We start from the raw sequence: 20051 nt of genomic DNA on the forward strand, positions 1-20051 counted from the left end.
ATCGTCATAGTTTTTATGCTCTTTAGTTTTAATTAGTTAATTTAGTTCAATAGTCACCTTCAATTTCGTTTTACTTGCATACTGTGAAAGTTTGTGTAGGAAATAGATAAAGTGATTTCGTGTTACAATCCCTGTGGATACGATATCCGATTACTGTTTATACTACAATTACACCGTGTTAGTTGCGGTATTTTTGTGCTAATAAAATTAGTGATCAGAGACCCCCGGGACCTAACAGGCTGTGTGACTCGCATTGTGAGAGGTATGCATATGTGCAGGAAGAAATGAATGCAGTGGTTCACTTGAATGGTACTCGTCCGCCCATATAAAAACCTTTACGTGATCCTTACCAATAGGGCACTTGTAGAAATATCTGCTAGCGTTACGTGTATGTTTTCCCGCGCACAACAACACCATCTTCCCACGACCACATGGACTAAAGGGACCCCTTCAAAGTCTTCATACATGTCTACCAACTATAAACCTGCACAAAATCGAAATACATAATAAGATAAATCAGACTCCAGTGAGGGACAAGCATATGATGTTTGAGTAATAAGAGATGGTCTGTGCAACATATCAGATAGAAAATGATTAAGATGTGTCTGTACAAGAAATATCAATATACTCAAAGGGAGAATTAACTTCAATGCATAATTATATAATAAACAGAACAAGTGTCATGGCATCTTTCAATTCAATGCAAATCCCCTCACCTATGTAAGTTAAAGGCTTGTTCAATTACAAAATTCAAACAAGTACAAGGATCAGAGAGCTGTGTAATTCTGCCAACGTTTGCCGATCCATCCCTATGAACATTCCACTCGGCTGAAGATTCAATGGTGTCTACACACTCTTGAGGGTGTGCATCATCGTATTCGTTTACTACGGGCAGGGTATCAAAGGCTTGTTCTATTGGGTCCACTACTATCTGTGACCGAATAAAGTTGTTAATGAGGAAACACACCATTATCAATCTATTTTGCATCTTAATCGAGTAATAGGTAGTGCTCATAAGAATACTCCATCTCATCTTCATGATTTCGAATGCCCGCTCAATTGCATTACGTGCTTTCGTGTGCCTCAAATTAAACAACTCCTGCACATTTTGTGGCTTTGCAGCAGCGGGGCCCCATTCTTGCAAATGGTACCTCACTTTCTTATATGGAGCTAGAAATCCCTCACTATTGGCATATCCATTATCGCATAAATAATAGTTCCCTACCACATAAACACAACACAATAGCTGTTGGATGCAGACATATACATAATCAAGACGCAAGTATTTAAAAAACACAGGCCACAAGTTTAAGGTACCCTTTGGAACCTTCAAGCCATGAACTCGGTTGAGGGCATCTCGTAGTATTCATGAATCTGCTGCCGAACCCTACTAGCCGGCCAGTACATGTACAAATTTTAAGTCTCTATCACAGACGGCAAGGGTGTTAGTGGATATTTGGTCTTTCCGGGTCCTATAACGGGCTTATCGCTGCTCGGAACCGTTACATTAATGTAGCTCCCATCTAAGGCACCTAGACAACCCTACGAGTAACAATTCAAAAATCAAGTTATAACTAATCACAAATACTTCGCATTCGAACAAGATCCTGCCATATTGCAAAAACTACATATCACTGCTACTTGTGTGCATATTAAATGATGGTTTTATAACTATTTTTTACCTTGAACCATCTCCAATGGGGATCGGTGCAACCATCAGGAACGGACTCAGGCTTCACCAATAATATCACGTGTAAATTTATGATGGCCTTTAGCACTATGTGGATGTAATAAGAGATGGTTTGTCCGGATCTCCAAAAATCAAAATTAACAACTTTGTTTTTTTTTTTTGTGATGTGCTAAGCCAGACAAGAAAACGATAACTTGCTCTTCCACACTCACATAGTTCCCATCACACAACCCACCCAATTTTAGTAGTAAATTTCACAATTTACCAAAATTATTTCGATCCATTCTTAAATTAATAATGCAGTCTGTATCACTAACACATGTTAGCCTATTCAAGTGCTTAACCTGATCGGGGATCCGGCTAAGCATTGAATACTTTTCAACTTCTAGACTTCGCTTTTTTTCTTTGCGACGTTTATATCTAATTATACCATCTAGCGCAATTATGAGTTGGAGTTTCTGCCGTTGTCTATCAAATACACACAAGCATTAACTTTTCTCATCACCGGTATCGCAACTTTTGTCTATATAGTGCAAATATGTGAGACACTGCATTTCATAACGCATAGCTTACATACGTTATACGAGAGAGCAATTTATAGGCAATGCTCATATAAGTCTAAATGCGAAGAACGATGAAGCACATATGCACATTCAAACAGCACAAACTAAAATACCTCCTGAACCCAGATACGATTTGACAACGAATATAAATTACCAACATTCAAAAACAGATGCAGTCATGTACACAACACATTCCATCGACTAGGCCCAATTAACCATTACAAATGAATAGGAATTATCAACATTCAGAACCAATTGCATATTTGTAGACAGAAACTCTCATATAGATGGCTAGATGTGACTGAAATTTTTTAAAAACACAAACACACTGACAAAGCAATTATAACAGAGGAGAACACAGGACATCTAATGCACAGATTGAATTTCATGCCCCAACAAAAAATTGTGAAGCACATAGGCATCGGAATAGGAATTATATAAGATCATAAATTTCGCAACAAAGACTCTTTCAATTCAACAAAAGCTGACATGAAAATTAAACACCAGCTACGGAAATTAGAAAATACCTCTATTGTGTTTAATCGAGTGAATGACTACTGCAACCATTTTTCACCAAAGCCCATTCCAGATTCTGAAAGAAATCACAAGTTTTGGATCGATACATCGAATTCACATTTTAACATACATGATCAGAAAATAAAACCTTACTTTAGCAACAATCGAATTGGCGAATCTACAATACAACGTGATATTGTGTGATGAGAAATTGATTTCATGAGTTAGATCGATGATTACCTTGTCGAGTCTCGCGTTTCCAAGAGTAAATTCACCACACCTTGCTATGGAACCCTAATGTGAGAGACATATATTTTCAGCTTGCTCGATTTTGAATAAAAAAAATAGAGGGTAGTTTTGGAACCGTAAATTCTAATTGAAATCACTGTAGAAGCCAAGAAAACTAATATGGGAGTCTTGGTCTCATCCAAATTCACGCTCAAACAGTGAAATTTGACCGGGCTTCCGCCTTTTCTTCGGCTACCCCCAAAACGGATATAGGGTACTTCTAACCTACCAAACTTGCTCTTAATATATAGCTTGGCGGTTACTTAAGGGCAATTGTCCCAAATAGAGTCATGGAAGAAGATGATTATGAAAATCTTCCAGAAAAAAATATTTTGGCTTTGATGGGCCGCTGAAGAGAATAATTTATTTATCCATGCTTATTGTTAATAATAGTTGAATCTAGGTTTGGATTCTAAAATCTTAAGCTCCACATGATGTATTTCAGGGTGCTATTATGTTGTTCAGGACACTGAGATTTATTCTCGGCTTAAATCCTCGCATGTCTCATACTAGACAATTTGTTCCAATGAATGGGACTTTTATTTTCAACGACATGGATCACAAATCACAGCAATTGTTGCTTTAATCTCGAAAGAGCAAAAAGGTATGTCATGTGCTCTCGCCTATCTGAAGGGTTCGTTTCTAGCCATGACGCCTTTCGAATTTACAGGTAGATTGAGAGCTGAAAACAGAAACTTGGTAAAAAAATTCCATATGTTACTCAGATGGAGCAGCACCCTTACATCATCAACCTCGATAAAGCTATGTTTTTCAATGATGTAACTAACTTGGGAAGAATACCATATTATCTGTTATTCTTGCTAGATTGTTTTTCAAGGTGGATTGTCCTGACCTCAGCCACAAAGAGAGAAAAACAATGAAAGCTAAGATGGAGATGAAATATGTTAGGAGGAAAACCATGATAGTTGAAGGTGACTCAGAATCACAAAGCAGCAGCGAAAGCGATATCATCTCAATTTATACAGTCAGCGACAGTCAATGATTTATTACTATCAAGGACATCATCGAACTAAATTCTGATAGCTGCATCGTTGGACATGACAATGGGCCCGATGAGCCGGAGGTATCATCTAAACCTTTTGTTAATGCTTACTTTCATAGACCTACATCTTTATAACTTAGCTCCGAGTCAGAAGGAAATCCCCTAAACTGGAAAGGAGTAGAGAAAATACTAGATGATTATCAAGTAATGATTATGTTATACGAAACATCCTAAGCCGATATAGCTCAGCTGAAAGAAAGACTTAGTTAGCTGAAGGTCAAGCAATCTCAAAGTCAGCAATATCTGAGCCAATGTGTAAAGAGAAGCTTAAAGCTCTCACTGATGAAAACTCTGCTCAGGCACTGCTGACAATAAGTAGCTAACTAGTGAAATTCACAAGCTGAAGAGTTAGTCGATTGAGCTTGTTGATCGACTGGCTATATCACAATCTATATAAAATAGTCTGCAATCTACTGTAGACTCTAGGAATAGGGCATCATGAAAACTTGATGAGATTCAGTATGCTCACAGAAGCTCTGCTGTTAAGACTGGCTTAGGATATGGTTCACACTGGGATAAGTTTAGTGCATCTACCAGTACAAACACGTAATATTTTTGTTAAACTAACTGATAATCAATCACAAAACATCTGCACTTGATAAAAAAGTTATAAAGTTAGCTGATAAACCAAATGAACCTAAGATTCAAATACTTAAGAGATCTGGTGAAATCGCGCAATCGATTGATAATCAAGAAGAGGTTTGGGTATTTGTCATGATATAGCTCTTTTTTGGTTGTCTATTATTCATGTTCTCAACATTTTGGGTATATACGAAGAGTTCTTGCCTATTCCGAATCTTAGCTTGGTATTGTCTCCTGAATTAGTATATCTCCAAAGTGATTGTAATATATGTGTCCTAGTGATTGTAGTATATATGTCCTACAAGGACACAAACACTTAGGGGATTTGTAATATATGTGTCCTAGTGATTGTAGTATATATGTCCTACAAGGACACAAACACTTAGGGGATCTTTGATGCATGTGCATCCACCGTAAAATCTTTGAATGAAGTAGGAATTCATGTTGAGGCTGGCTGTAGAGATAATTATTCAACTGGATGGAATTATTCTAGATTGGGAAATGAAATATGTTCTTCTAAAAATCAAAATATGACCAAAGGACTTAGTGAACAATCAGGTATGAAGAGACCACATCTTGATCTCGTTTTGGTCTATATTATTACTTTATTCTAGTTGCTAGACTCCTAATCTTTCATGCTAAGTATGAGTTAGATGCCATTTTTTTTTTGTTGATTGCTGTTGGTCTTCCACCATTATTTATTCATTCCTACTTGTGGGAATTTTATTTTACCAGGTCTGTGCTGTCTGACATGATAATTCATCTAAACAAATGATGTTTCCATGGCTGATTTGGTCGAGCAAGTTAAGAGTGTTCTACAAGTTCTTCAATTTAGTTCTCTATTTTTCCAGTGATTTGGAGGACTTCAGGTTAAAATCTCGCTTATATTTCTCGATTGTGGGTTAAGATGCTTTTCTATTTCACCAACTGGGGCCGTCTGTGGGAAAATCTGGGCTAAGGCGTGAGATTAGATAGGATTCTTTAGCTCCATTTTTCCATTTTTGGGCATGATTTGTTGTTCCTACGTTTGTTCTTCTGTTCTTGAACGCGATGCGCTGATTTACGTTTATTTTCCACTCTGAGCATGATTTTTCATCCTTCTGTTTGTTTTTTCATTTCGGGCATGATTTGTTTGGGCATGTGTCTTATCTATATTCTTGAGTCTAGTGTTCTTTTGCATTCTATTGGTGACCAATGAATTCACAGCATGTTCATAAATAGTTAAGAGTGCTAAATCCAGGATTTAGGAATTAAAATAACATAAATTTAACAAATCAACGTAAAATATTAAGGAATTAACATTGATATTATAATATGTATTACATTCCTTATATTTCTTGATCGGCCCAGATCATATTTAGAAAAAAGTAAACAATTAACACTACACTAAATTTCACTTCTTCGACATAATAGTCAATACTAAAAACACCAATTTATTAAATCTTTTCTCCTACCTGTTTACTAACGTTTGTTTCTCTCTGGAAATTGTTTACCACCGCCAAAAATGATGAGGTCGATCGGGTCTATCGATGATTACGGAATTCTGGAGGATTATAATTCAACTTAAAGGGTTTTTCTGGGTTTATTTCCCAATCCAAATGAAGATTAATCATAAGTGTTCATATGATGGAATCTCTTGAACTTCTTTCTATCTCCATAATGCCGTACTATTGATCCGAAAATATACTTATGGGTCGTTGTTTATGGGTTTTCTATGGGCCTTCTTATATGATTATTAAAGCATGCTCCGATGAGGATAACCTTCCAGCGCAGACATAATTATGACATATATACATATCTTGTTCTTATAATTTTGTTTGTTCAGGTACTTGCCATGGATGCCAATGATCTCAATCGGGATCTTAGTAAGGATTTTGACAGCGCAGCAGGAAACACCGGGTCCAAAAAACCAAGAATTTCTTCAGCGCAGGGAATTAATTTTTCTGAACTCACACCGCCTGGATTTACAACCACTGGTAACAACATCCCGCCGGGACTGAATATAACAACACCGGGAGCCGGACAGCAACCAGTGGATTCGTCTGTGCAGGCTAATGTGGTCTCTTTCCCCGCGCCGGGATTAATCAATGTGATAATGACAGAAGAGATGATGGCTATGTTCAACTACGCCTTGATGTGACAGATGATGGGGATACCATTCACTCCATTGGCCCTGGCAATACCTCGGATAGAAGATCAGACAACTCAGAAGAAACAGGAAACTACTATCATGCCAGTACGAGAAACATAGCTTGAAGATGACATCACTCTAAAACAAGTTGCGCAGTAAGGGAGAGAATGCTGATGAGGGAAGGGAAAAGAAGAATTGGAGGTGTATTACCCAGAGTGTGGAAATCGAAGACACAGGCGATTCAACTAGTGGAACTACTCCGCGACCTAATTTAGGCAATCAGAAGGAGAATGTTAAGCTGAAGGAGAAAGTGTCTTTCCTGAAAGGCCAGCTTAAAAGTCTGGAGACTATATTAAAAGAAAAAACCCAAGATGAACAGAGTGAGGATTCAGATCGAGATGAACCATCGACTAAGAATCATGAGGAGAAGCGTCGTAAGCAGCACATGAGCACAGGAAAAGAAATAGCTACTTCAAAATGAAGGGAAAATGATATTAATCGCTAGATACCTAGGCTTAACCACAGACCCTTCTCTGAGGAAATTTTGTCAGAGTCGTTACCTCGCAATTACAAACCTATCTCGCTGGACTACGATGGTACAACAGATCCGGAGATACATATGACACGATTTGAAGGGCTGGTCATGTTGCATCAGTATACAGAGGGCATTAAATGTCAAATCTTTTCTTCAACTCTTTCCGGGGTTGCCCAGCGCTGATTCCGAAATTTGAAGCAAAATCTATTTACTCATTCGAAGATTTATACATGGTGTTCATGAGATAATTTTCCAGCTCGAGAAAAGCTGGAAAAATAGCCATGTCATTAATGGACATAAGACAAGGATACTGCGAAACATTAAGGGAGTACGCCTCACGGTTCAATATCATAGCATTGGACGTACCCGAAGCAGAGTCACAAATCAAGGGTTATGCATTTGTCAAAGGGTTACAGCCGAGGCCATTCTTTGATGCATTACAAATCAAGCCTCCCCGAGATTTTGGCAACATCATGGCTCTATTGCTAGGATATTTACAGCTAGAAGAGGCCAAGGCAACACGGCGGGAGGAATCGGATCGGCACCGATCAAGGAAAGCTAATGACGGCACAGAGCAAAATGACGGACAATACCCTAAGGTCCCGTTCAGAGGACTGCCGCCCATAGCATCCACTATGGCCGTGGAAACACCTATTAATCCACCTAAGGCCGTCCAATATGATCGACCTGAGGAGAACGGGGATGACATGCGCAGGAAAACTCCTTTGAATAGACCAATCAATGACATCTTTCATATCATTAAGGACGAACATTAGTTTCGAGCCCCATGGAATTACACCCAAGGCAATCCAAAGATGGCGAGAAACGATTCGTTGTGTGATTATTATAACGCATATGGACATCTTACAGAGCACTGTGGACATCAAGCATCAACTGGAAATTTTGGTCAGAAAGGGTTTGCTAGACAGGTTCATTGATGAGCCTCAAAAAAATATACACCGAGAACAGCGTAATGATATCAATAATCGGGATCATAATGGATAAGAAAGAAGAGGGCGACAAGCGTAGAGGTGGGATGACAATGGCCGTAGACCTAATGAGGAACAAAGACGTGAGCTGCCCCCAGACCGCCGCACAGGCGTGAGGTACACATGATAACTGGCGAGAACGACGCCCCTACATCCAACAGAGTAAAGAAACAAATAGCCAGAACAGTCAAGACCAGACACTATAACGAAATGGTGATGACGATTAATAGCACGGTGGAAGAACCCACCATTTCATTTAGACTTGACGATGCCAGGCCCCTCCTATACCCATACGACGATGCGCTTGTATTTTCGGCATAGATAGCAGGCTGCTTAATCCACCAAATATTCATAGATTGTGGCAGCGCAGTCAACATCTTGTATTTGGAATGCTGGAAGGCTATGGACCTTGAAGCCACTATTGAACCCATGAATGCACCTATATATGGATTTTCAGGAGAGTCGGTGATGCCAGTAGGGATGATATAATTACCGATCGCCATGGGGTGCATAAATGAAAGTAAAACCAGGATGGTTAGATTTCTAATCATTGATACTCCGAAGCCTTCATACAATATAATTCTCAGAAGACCAGCACTTAACACCTTTAAAGCAGTTGTTTCTACGCTCTATTTAAAAATGAAATTTCCTACCAATGGGGGACGAATTGGGGAAATCTGGGGCGATCAAGCTACTTCCAAGGAATGCCATGTACGGGTCCTAACTCGACACACAGGACAAAAGAGGGAAAGATATTTCGACAGCGCTAATATTATGAAAAGAGGGAAGGTGGGAGCAATCACGGCCACTGCACCGAAAAGAGAGAGGTCGCGACGTTGAAACGAGGAACCAAAAAACAATCGCTGGTTAATACTAATGATGCTTGCTTGTAATCGAATTATTTTCGGATAAATAGGGATACACAACAAAGATTAGGGCAGGGATGAAACCTGAATTGCAAAAAGAAATGGTCAGTTGCCTGCTCAGGAATTCTGATGTGTTCGCTTTCAGTACAACGGATTTGAAAGGGATTGACAGAAGTTTGGCAGAGCATCGCTTGAATATAAATCCGAAAGTTAAACCCGTCAAACAAAAAATGAGATATTTTAGCGCAGAAAAAGACGCGGCTATTAGAGAACAGGTGCAAGGGCTCTTGGATGCAGGGCACATCATAGAGGTACAATATCCTGTTTGGGTATCTAACGCGGTGATGGTAGAATAGAAAATCAGGGTGTGACGGATGTGCGTGCACTATAGAGATCTTAACGTTGCGTGCCCGAAGGATTGCTGTCGTTACCCTGAATAGATCAATTAGTGGATGCTACATCAGGTTGTGAACTATTATCCATGATGGATGTTTATCAGGGGTATCATCAAGTGAAAATGCACCCCGACGATGTGATCAACACGGCCTTTGCAGTCTACGTAGGAGTGTTCGCATGGCTAAGCATGCCTTACAGCCTTAAAAATGTTGGTGCTACATATCAACGTATGATGGATCGAATCTTCAAAGACCAGTTGAAAAAAAATATCTCAATTTATGTCGATGACATGCTAGTGCGAAGCGCCAAGGCCAGCACACACATAACCGATTTGGAGGAAATTTTCTTGGTTATTCGAAAGAATAAACTCATGCTTAACCCATCGAAATGCACTTTTGGGTTCAATCGGGGAAGTTCTTGGGGTACAGAGTTACATCAGAGGGAATTGAAGTCAACGCGGATAAAGTCAAAGCCATCTTGAACATGACTGCGCCGTGGAACGTTAAAGAAATCTAGACACTCAATGAGAGAATAACGACACTGGGTAGATTCATTTCACACTCGGCAGAAAGAAGTCTTTTTTTTCGAATCCTGAGGAAGGGAAATCATTTTGAATGGAGCAACGAATGCCAGCAAGCTTTCGAAGATCTTAAAATCTATCTAGCACAATTACCAGTACTAACGAAGCCGGTACCAGGCGAGCCATTGTACCTATATATTTCCGTGGGGACAAAGTCTCTGAGTTCTGTGCTGGTAACGGAGAAAAATCGACATCAAAAGTCAGTTTATTTTGTGAGCAAGATCATTCAAGGGGCAGAGTACAGATACACGGAGGTCGAAAAAGTAGCATACACCATAATGATTACTGCACGAAAATTATGGTCGTATTTCCTGTCCCACAAAGTTATCGTGCGAACCACTCTCCATTCAAGCAGATTTTGGGAAGACTAGACTTAGCAGGGAAAATGGTGAAGTGGGCAATAAAGTTGGGTGAATATGAAGTGGAATTTGAGCCTCGCACGACCATTAGAGCTCAAGCGTTTGCCGACTTCATCTTAGAGATGACCCAGTGGCCAATGAGGGGGGGCATGGACAACGCATGTGGACGATTTAGTTACAAAGGAGGACTGCAGGGTTGGCATATACATTACCTCACCAGAGGGGGAAATCTACCAATTCGCTATAAAATTTGAGGACAAGCTATCGAACAACGAGGCTGAATATGAGGCTGTATTGAAGGCAGCTCACATTTTAAGCGAACTTTGAGCTGAGTGGGTGGTGATTAAAATCGATTCACAGGTGGTAGTGCAGCAGTTATTGGGTTAATATGGAGTCAAAGAGGAGCGAATGAAAGCTTATTATGATAAAATTCAGGAAATTAAAAAGAAATTCAAATGATTGGAAATACAACAAGAACTAAGAGAAGCAAATCACAAGGCGAACTTTTTGGCAATAGTGGCTAGCGCAGTTGAACAGAGATGGAGCGAGGACATAACTCTTGTATTCGAGCCCAAAAGAGAATAGGCATGGGAAAGCGCATGGACAAGGATGCTTCCCGATTTGCCAAATATGAGAACTATTGCCTCATTAACGATCAGCTATACAGAAGATCTTTCACACATTCTTTGTTGAAATGCTTGACACCCGAAGAAGCTCAATTCGCGTTGGAAGAGGTCAATCGGGGATGTTGTGGAAAACATGTTGGATACAGGGACTTAACCAGGAAAATTATCAGGGCAGGTTTCTATTGGCTGGGACTCAACAAGGATGCAAAGACATTTGTGCAGAAATGCAAAGCTTGTTAGAAACATGCTCCGAGAATCAATTTACCAGGAAATGATACGAGGGTTATGTATACATCACATCCCTTTGATAAATGGGGAATTTGATATTGTGGGAAAATAACCAACAACGCTGGGAGGAAAATGTTATTTTATCGTAGCCGTCGACTATTTCTCCAAGTGGGTGGAGGCTGAGGCCGTTTCAAAAATCGATGACTGCACAATTGAACAATTCATATGGAAAAATATTTGTTGTAGATATGGGGTGCCAAGGATCCTTGTATCAGATAATGGGACTCAATTTACAAGTAGAAGGATGGAGAATTTTTGTTCGCGAATGGATATCACACAAAGATTCGTATCAGTCGCGCACCCTCAGGCTAATGGGCAAGTTGAACTGACAAATAGAACGATTTGTGACGGAATCAAAAAGCGGTTAGAGAGAAGCAAGAGACGATGGGCTAAGGAACTAGACACCGTATTATGGGCCCACAGAACAAGCCCAAAAACGACCACAGGGGAGGCCTCATTCACTTTGGTATATGGATCAAATGTTGTTATCCCAACAGAGATAAGATTAGTATCACACCGAATAGCGACTTATGACCCTGTACAGAACGAGGAGCAGCGCCGTCTAGACTTGGATTTGATCGAAGTACAAAGGGAAGAGGCTCGACTGAGGACCGCTACATATAAGAGCATAATTAAAGTGGATATGACAAGAAGGTGCGACTGTGCAGGTTCGAAAAGAGCGGCTTAGTTTTGAAGAGGGCAGACGCTTTAAAGCCAATAGGGAAATTTGAAGCTAATTGGGAGGGGCCTTTCATAATCACAGAAGTGCTGGGTGGAGGAGCTTATCATCTATCAGACCAAGAAGAGAGGCCTCTCACTAGACCGTGGAATATCAATACTCTGAAAAAGTTCTATGTTGAATTCTCGTCACAAGCAATGATATGTATTGTAGACCAAACACTCTTTTTCCCACTGGGTTTTAATGAGGTTTGGGGCCATGTTATCATAATAAAATAGATTCATGGTTCTAGGGATATTCATCATTCTCACACATGACAAAAACATGCATCTGCACAGCTGGCATATATCAATACGAATACAACAAAGCAATATCATAATTTCAAAGGGAGGGAGCAACACCATAATTTTAAAGGGAGGGAGCAATATCACAATTTCAAAGGGAGGGAGCAATATCACAATTTCAAAGGGAGGGAGCAATATCATAATTTCAAAGGGATGGAGCAACACTATAATTTCAAAGGGAGGGAATAGTTCATATTTCAAGAAAAAAGAGAATAAAATCACATTTGAAAGAAGGGGAGAACAAATTATATTACAAAAAGGGAAAATTCACACAGCACTTCAGCTGCGCAGCAAGAAATTCGTCACACATTACAACTTTGCAAGGAATATTAAACTGTTAAAACATAATTACAAGTCTGCAGGTGAGGAATATTATCTAAGACTAATGTCAAAAACTGGAAACGAATCTACAGCAAGAATGATGGAAATTTTGAAGTCAATATTTCATAAAGCATTCATAAAAAAGAAATGAGAAATAAAAGTCATACAAAATAGCAACAATCAGAGAAATGAAAATTCGATTATATCATCAAAATGGAATTCAAAAGTTATGAAACATAATTAGTGGTTAGGGGCAAGGGGATCTTCCACGACAATCTCCCCATCAACTTGTTCTTCGGTTGCGCTACCCCGATCACTATGATCACCAGCCAACGTAGCCTCTGACATTGCTTGTGCGCGAGCAACAGCACCATGTGATTAAGTTGCGGTCTCTTGAGGAGTAGGCGCTGAAGCCGGAGCAAGAAGAGAGTAGAACATGATACCGCCAGGATAATTTCCCTTGGGTGAACGAAGGGCCCTCTGCCAGGAACGATCGAGGTGCGTCAGCACAGGCACCTTCAACAAAGAGGCGCAAAGCCTTGTCCAGCATAGACATCCACCAGCCCGACGTCTTCGGTGCTTCAGAGTTAATGCCGAGTATTTGATCCAATTTCTTGTCATCAACAACTTCGCCCAAGTTATACTGGCTCCGTTGGTCGGTAGTAGCTTCTATCCGGTCTAATAGGATTCGGCAAGCATCATCAATCAAAAATTCCATATCGGGGTCTAATACCAACAAAGACTCCGGGGTTCAGCAGAAAGCTGCTAGAGTATCTTGCAGAATTATACGCAAAAATTGATGACCATGCACAGTCAAGAAGTACTGAGATCGATATTCCGTGATACCACGGATAAAGGCTTGGTTCTCTTGCTCGACCCCCTTCCTCTTTACATCCTGCAACTTGTTTTCAAATTCTTGGGTAAGGGAATAGCGTAGGGCTTCAAATTATTCGTCCTTATTCTTGATGACCCTTTCCAGCTCGGTGTTAAGGGAATCCATTTCCACCTTCATCTGATATGCTTCAGCCTTGCTCTGATGGAGTTCCTCCTCCAAGCTGGTACATCTCCCCAGCGCAGCCTACAAATTGTCCTCTTTGGTCTTTAGTTCGGCAGCCGCCCTCTTAAGATGACGGAAAGTGGACAATTCCTCACCCAAGTCTGCACATACAAAAAGGGTGAGAAAATAAGAGAAAGGAATATCCATATTCAAAATAATAATATATATGGGGAAAGAAAACAAGTACCACTTCTGTGGCTAAGCAGAGGTCGTTGGCAAAAGACACTAAGTCCATCGAATCAAATTTCTGAAGGTCAGATGAAACTATCCGAGCTTCCATTTATGACTGGCATTCCGTGCCAGTTAGATCCCGAAGAGAGCGCAGGCCAGGAAATACAGGGAGAGAGGTCCCAGTGTCTTTGACCTATGCATCCCCACCAGCCTGCACGGGGCTGGAAATGAGAAGTTGAAGAGAATCGTCATCTCCCGAAGCACCTGGGGTGGTTTTCTTTTTCTTCTTCTTTGAGGCGGTTGAATCAGGCTACTTCTGTTTCCTGTGCAGCAAGGGCTGCTCGTCCGCACTAGAGGCTTCATAAAGAAGCTGGAGCTGAGTCGGGGCAAAACGAGGCTCTCTCGGGTCAAAAGGGGCGGGATCAACCTGATGAACGGCGCCAACCTACGCAGCAGTGGTACCGGTAGTAGCATCAGCACCTGTCAGCACATGCGCAGGAATAAAGGTCAAACCTTCTAGCTTGCCTCGATTTTTTGTCTTCCACGTGCCTGAACAGGACAACATATATTTTCAAGAAAATGAGAGAGATGAGATATTTACGACAGCACAGAGACAAGAAAAGATGAATCTCACAGATAACATCAGAAAGGAAAACTAGAGGAATTATACCAACTGAAGTAGCAGGATATTTGGAAAATAGCCCTGCGCCGACAAGAACGGAGGGGGTAGATATCAATTCCAAAACCTTGAAATGCTTGAGTGAAAAGCCTCGATTTAAAGCTTGGATTAGGTGATACTCAAAATCAGTTAGCGGGCTTTGTTAGGGGGATTACTATGTTTGAGGCGATGCCATTCTATTTCGGAGGTGCCTGCATAGGAGGCCCAATCCACCTTAACGAAGAAATATTTATCATGGAATTTTTTTGTCAAGAGCAGTTAAACCCTTAAGGAAATCTAAATGACTATCAGGCCTAGAGGTGAAATTATAGTGGCAACCAGTCTTTTTTATAATTTGAGTTTTATGAAAAAGCTCTGCACTGTGGGGATAATCGTTAGCAGCGCAGAGGATGTAAAGAATATGGGCTTGTCGTATAGCTGCCAGGGATATTTGGAAGAAGGGAACACCAAAGCGTTCACTAACATCTATTAAAAACTTAGAGGGTGGTAGCCGGAGACCCGAATCCACTTGATTAACCCACACCGGGATCGTATCCGACGAACAACTATCAGGCATATCTTCTGCCGGCAATTGAAGGCGTACTTTAAAATCACTGAAAAAGGTAGAAACTACGCGGAAGAACTTGTAAAACACTTCATCTTTTTGTTCTCATTTTCATTCTGGTCCTTACAACGAAGGAGAAGTGGTATTTATAAAAGTTACATGAACAGAGGTCATTTTGGCCTTTTGAGTCCTCACGTACTCTACATGTACAAACGCAGATAGCTATCATTATCTGAAATGGGAAATGACCGAACCGAATGGAAAGAAGAGAAAAAGATGTGGCAGTGTGAGCAAAGAAGAAAACTGGACGGCAGCTGGAGGCAGAAACAACGAGGAAAAGAAAACACATTAATGGCGGAAGAAGAAGAAGAAGAAGAAGAAGAAGAAAAGGAAAAAATTGGAAGTGGCGGCTATTTATAAGGGAAGTCGGAAGCTAAAAAGGTGGGAAAATGATTGGACTCGAAAATCATAGGATTTGAAAGAAACGGTTCGGATTTCATCCGTCAGATGGGAGTTAGTAATGAAAGGCCACGATCAGAGTAAATCAATAGTCAAACTAGGGAATTGGAAGCAACCCTGGAAAAGTGAAAAAAGGGAGATGTCAGGCATTAAATACCTGCTGAGATTAGTCGATTTGACGGAATGACGATATGATATGAGGATTAACTGCGCAGGAACAATAACAAATAAAATACACCAGCTGCACAGGAATAACCGCAAAAGCTTGTGCTCCAAGAAAACTCCATGCTTACTCGTTTCTTGGAGACTGGGGTAAAGTAGCTGATGAGGAGTCAAATACTCGTCATCGTTGGATATCCCTTCATTATTATTATTATTATTATTATTATTATTATTATTATTATTATTATTATTATTATTATTATTATTATTCACCTGCGCAAGTTCATCAATTAGGATCGAAGGTCTCCAAATACTTAATGAAGAGTTTACCTGTGCAGACATGCTCAAAAGGACTTCCCAATGTAAACTGAATAAAGATCCTATCCACATTACTCAACCAAGCCAAGGAAGACGAACTTCACGCTGTACTGCTAGTACACATGCCTGCGCAGCCAAAAAGTTGTACCTTTCAACTGAAAGGCTACAAGTTAGTTAATTAAGAACGAACTTCAGATAATGATAGTTATTTGCGTTTGTACATGTAGAGTACGTGAGGACTCAAAAGGCCAAAATTACCCCTGTTCATGTAACTTCTACAAATACCTCTTCTCCTTCGTTGTAAGGACCGGAATGAAAATGAGAACAAAAAGATGAAGTTTTTTACAAGTTCTTCCGCTTAGTTTCTACCTTTTTCGGTGATTTTAAGGACTTCGGGTTAAAATTTTGTTTATATTACTTATTTACGGGTCATGATATTATTCTGTTTCGCAAGTCTTCCACCTTTATTTATTCATTCCTACTTGTGGGAATTTCATTTTACCAGGGCTGTGCTATCTGACGTGATAATTCATCTAAAATAATGATGTTTCCATGGCTGATTTGGTCGAGCAAGTTAATTAGGTGATGTTCGATAATATCCATTAAAGTCTCTTTGATGTCGCTATGCAAAAATGAGATGCATGCATCTAAACTGTATATACCTACAAAGAATTTGCGGAAGCACTTTCCAAGAAGTTGGTTCTGGCTTCATGGTGCGATGAAGAGGTATGTTTCTTTACTTTCAATTGCCCAGAACATGTACTACGTACTTCCATACGATCTTGGTTAACACTTTTTCTCGCCATAGGCTGATGCCATCTCTCATCCTTTAGTTTCACCACATTTAACCATGCCCCGTATTTAAGCTGACTTCTATCCACATGACGATCATAATTGAACCTCAGTATCTGCGCAATTCGTCCACAGCCATGGCAAAAATTAGGCAATTTCTCATATAGCAATAAAATTATTACCCACTCCATTTCTCCATCTAGCAGCAACCTCACACATCTCTGGAGAGGTTTATCCATTTTCCATAAAACCCTAACTCTTGCGAATTTGCCCATGCATAACCCTCATACACCCATATCAATATTTTCCACTCTTTCTATATTCATCGAGTAAATTCGTCAAATCTCACTTCATTCGGGCTCTGGAAACCCTCAAGTTCAGCCAGCAATAATAAATCTTGGAAGAAGTGACATTGCCCTCCATGTAGTGCTTGCATTTTTTCCATTGATAACATGAAATAAATAAAATGTACGTTGTCTCGGTTGTAGAATATTAGGTAGTTGTGTCAAAAGTAGTTCTCTATTGATCTGTTTCCTGGCAAATACTTTTCCCACAAGAGAAATTTTGTGTTCTCTCGTAGACTCTCGATTAACTTGGGTGGTCGTTGCATCATTCTTGCGTCTGCCTCCTCCACCAATTTTAGCTTATCAATTAGCGTCTGAATTTTGCCTGGATCCATGCTGCAAACACTCTATCACGCGAACGGGAAGGAAGCTGCCCGAAGAAGGCGAAGGCTTCTCACAGAAAACCTAGAGAACCCTAACCGGCTGGAGAAAAAACTTAAGATGACAGTTCCTTAAAAAAAAAAAAAAAACTTAAGAGGACAGTTCTATTTATCAGCTAACACTTTCCCTTTTTTACATTAAAAAAAAGAAAGAAATGAAAAAACCAGAGATATCTCTATCGCGATATTTATTGCAAGTAAACTCAATTCAATGTCCATGATGCATTTTTCCGGTCTCTAAAACGTGACAAGAAAGTGAGCTTCATACATGTTTCCAATTCAGACTTAGTTTTATGATAAAATGGTATCACGAATCAATATTAATATCGACACCAATTTATTGATGGTTAGTGCTTATGTTTCTGAACCAGATCTTAACCGGTTAACATAATTTTACTCTTAAGCCGGTCTCACAAAATTTTATCCCTATGCATGTATGTCTATATGTCAATATATATACATCTTATTCTTATTTGTGTGCATTTATTTTGGTATTCAAAATCAAATACTCTATCATCCCCAGAATCTTACTCATTTAAAAATAACACAAATTTTAATAAAGTGTTGAAAGTCTTGTGAGTGAAATAAGTATCTCATTTTTTAGAGTTAAATATTAACGGATCGTGTTGGTAATTTTACTAAAATGGGTAACTTTTTTTAGGAATGATCAAAATAACAAAATAGATAAGCTTTTGGGGCTTTTGGGGAATGGAGAGAATGATTCATGTAATTTAATTAGTCAAGTCCACATGCAATGGTCCATATAATACAATTTTTTTATTCATGGTCCATTCTAAACGAAATTCAAATATGACTTGTATCTCAATCAAGTGCCCCAGCAATGAAATACACAAGTGATAATGATTTCAAGCGCCAAACAAATTATACTATCCTAATGTGTATTGATCAATACTGTTTTGAAAATTATAATCAATCATTCAATTATTATTTCTAAAATTGTATTGATGATGCACACACACAAACTTCTGCAAGTTTTGCTAAAATGCAACATTTCTATTTTTACTATTCCCTCGGTCCCAACTTAAATGGTGTACTTCTTTTCGACATAGAATTTAAGGAGAATAAGATTGTAGTGTAAAAGTGTGTAAAGGTGTGTGGGGCCACATTATTTGTAGTGTAAAATTATCACCAAAAATAGAAACGCACCATTTTAGTTGTTGAAGGAACCATATTTTGATATATGATTCACATGCCCGTGACCAATTCTGGATACCAAACGAATACATACAAAAATAACGTGCATATTACAAGAGAACAACCTTACTTGCAAATCCGGCGATGAGCGACTCCAGAGTGAATCTTCCGACTTGTTTCCCACGGCAAGACTTGACGTAGGGTGACGTTTGGTCTCCCAGTGCTCGATTTTCTTATTCAGCCCAGAATAAAATCGATACACAAGTATTAATTTATTCCACTAGAAAATTAATACTGAATTGCCTCTTTATTCTTTAGGTGAGTCGGGGATAGCATTAGACTTAATTAATCCCCGTGTTTAAGATATCTAATATCCATTAATTAATTAATTCCTCTGACGATCAATTAATTAATTAATCAGTCGTTTAATTATAAACGACATCTCGAGTGCTACCACTTAAACTTATTATCGTATCGGAACTAATTTCACCTGCAGAGTTTAATACGATAAACTTATTAAGTTCATCGAGAGGATATTATCATCCTGTTATTAGCAGGACACGGGTCCTTATTGCAATATAATCGCATGTCAAATAATAATTGCTATCGCCTAAAATATCGAGTATATTGAGCTTCAAGAGAACTCTCACCCACGATAAATCAAAGCAATAGTCAATATATTATTCACACCGATTAATCCAACTAAGGTTAAGACTATTTAAGTTGTCGAGATCTTGATTCTTAATTAGTCAGAATATAAGAATTCATCTCACTGTGATCCTGTTCAATACACGAAGGTACTAACATAAATAAATAGCCAAGATAAATTTATTTATCTATTTATGCTACAATCTAAACCAGCAACTAGTCCATAGTTGCCTCAATTATGAACTCAATTTATATCTCAACTTTTTCAATTATATGATCTTCTGTGATCTACAACACACCACACCATATAATCTATAGTATGAGATAAATTGGACTATAATAGGATTATGCAATAATAATATTTTAAATAGAAAAATCATAGTGAACTAAGGAATCAATGTATATAAGCATAAAGTCTTGCTTTCAGTATACAAGTATACAACCCTTCAGTTGTGATGGCTCAAATATGCACCATTTAAGTTGGGACGAAGAGATCATAAGTTAATATAAAACAAGTAAGATTTTG

General features: G+C 39.2%; 1 long non-coding RNA gene across 1 annotated transcript; it reads right to left on the reverse strand.

Moving 5' to 3' along the window:
- Positions 1-294: 294 nt before the first annotated feature.
- LOC130997795 (uncharacterized) lies at positions 295-2513 on the reverse strand. The gene is made up of 4 exons (XR_009093190.1): positions 1683-2513; positions 1318-1542; positions 717-1221; positions 295-476 (listed from the first exon to the last, which is right to left on the reverse strand). It is a non-coding gene; the product is annotated as an uncharacterized LOC130997795 (long non-coding RNA).
- Between the last annotated feature and the right edge of the window lie 17538 nt (positions 2514-20051).

Source organism: Salvia miltiorrhiza, chromosome 8, assembly GCF_028751815.1.
Source record: "Salvia miltiorrhiza cultivar Shanhuang (shh) chromosome 8, IMPLAD_Smil_shh, whole genome shotgun sequence".
Lineage (NCBI taxonomy): Eukaryota > Viridiplantae > Streptophyta > Magnoliopsida > Lamiales > Lamiaceae > Salvia > Salvia miltiorrhiza.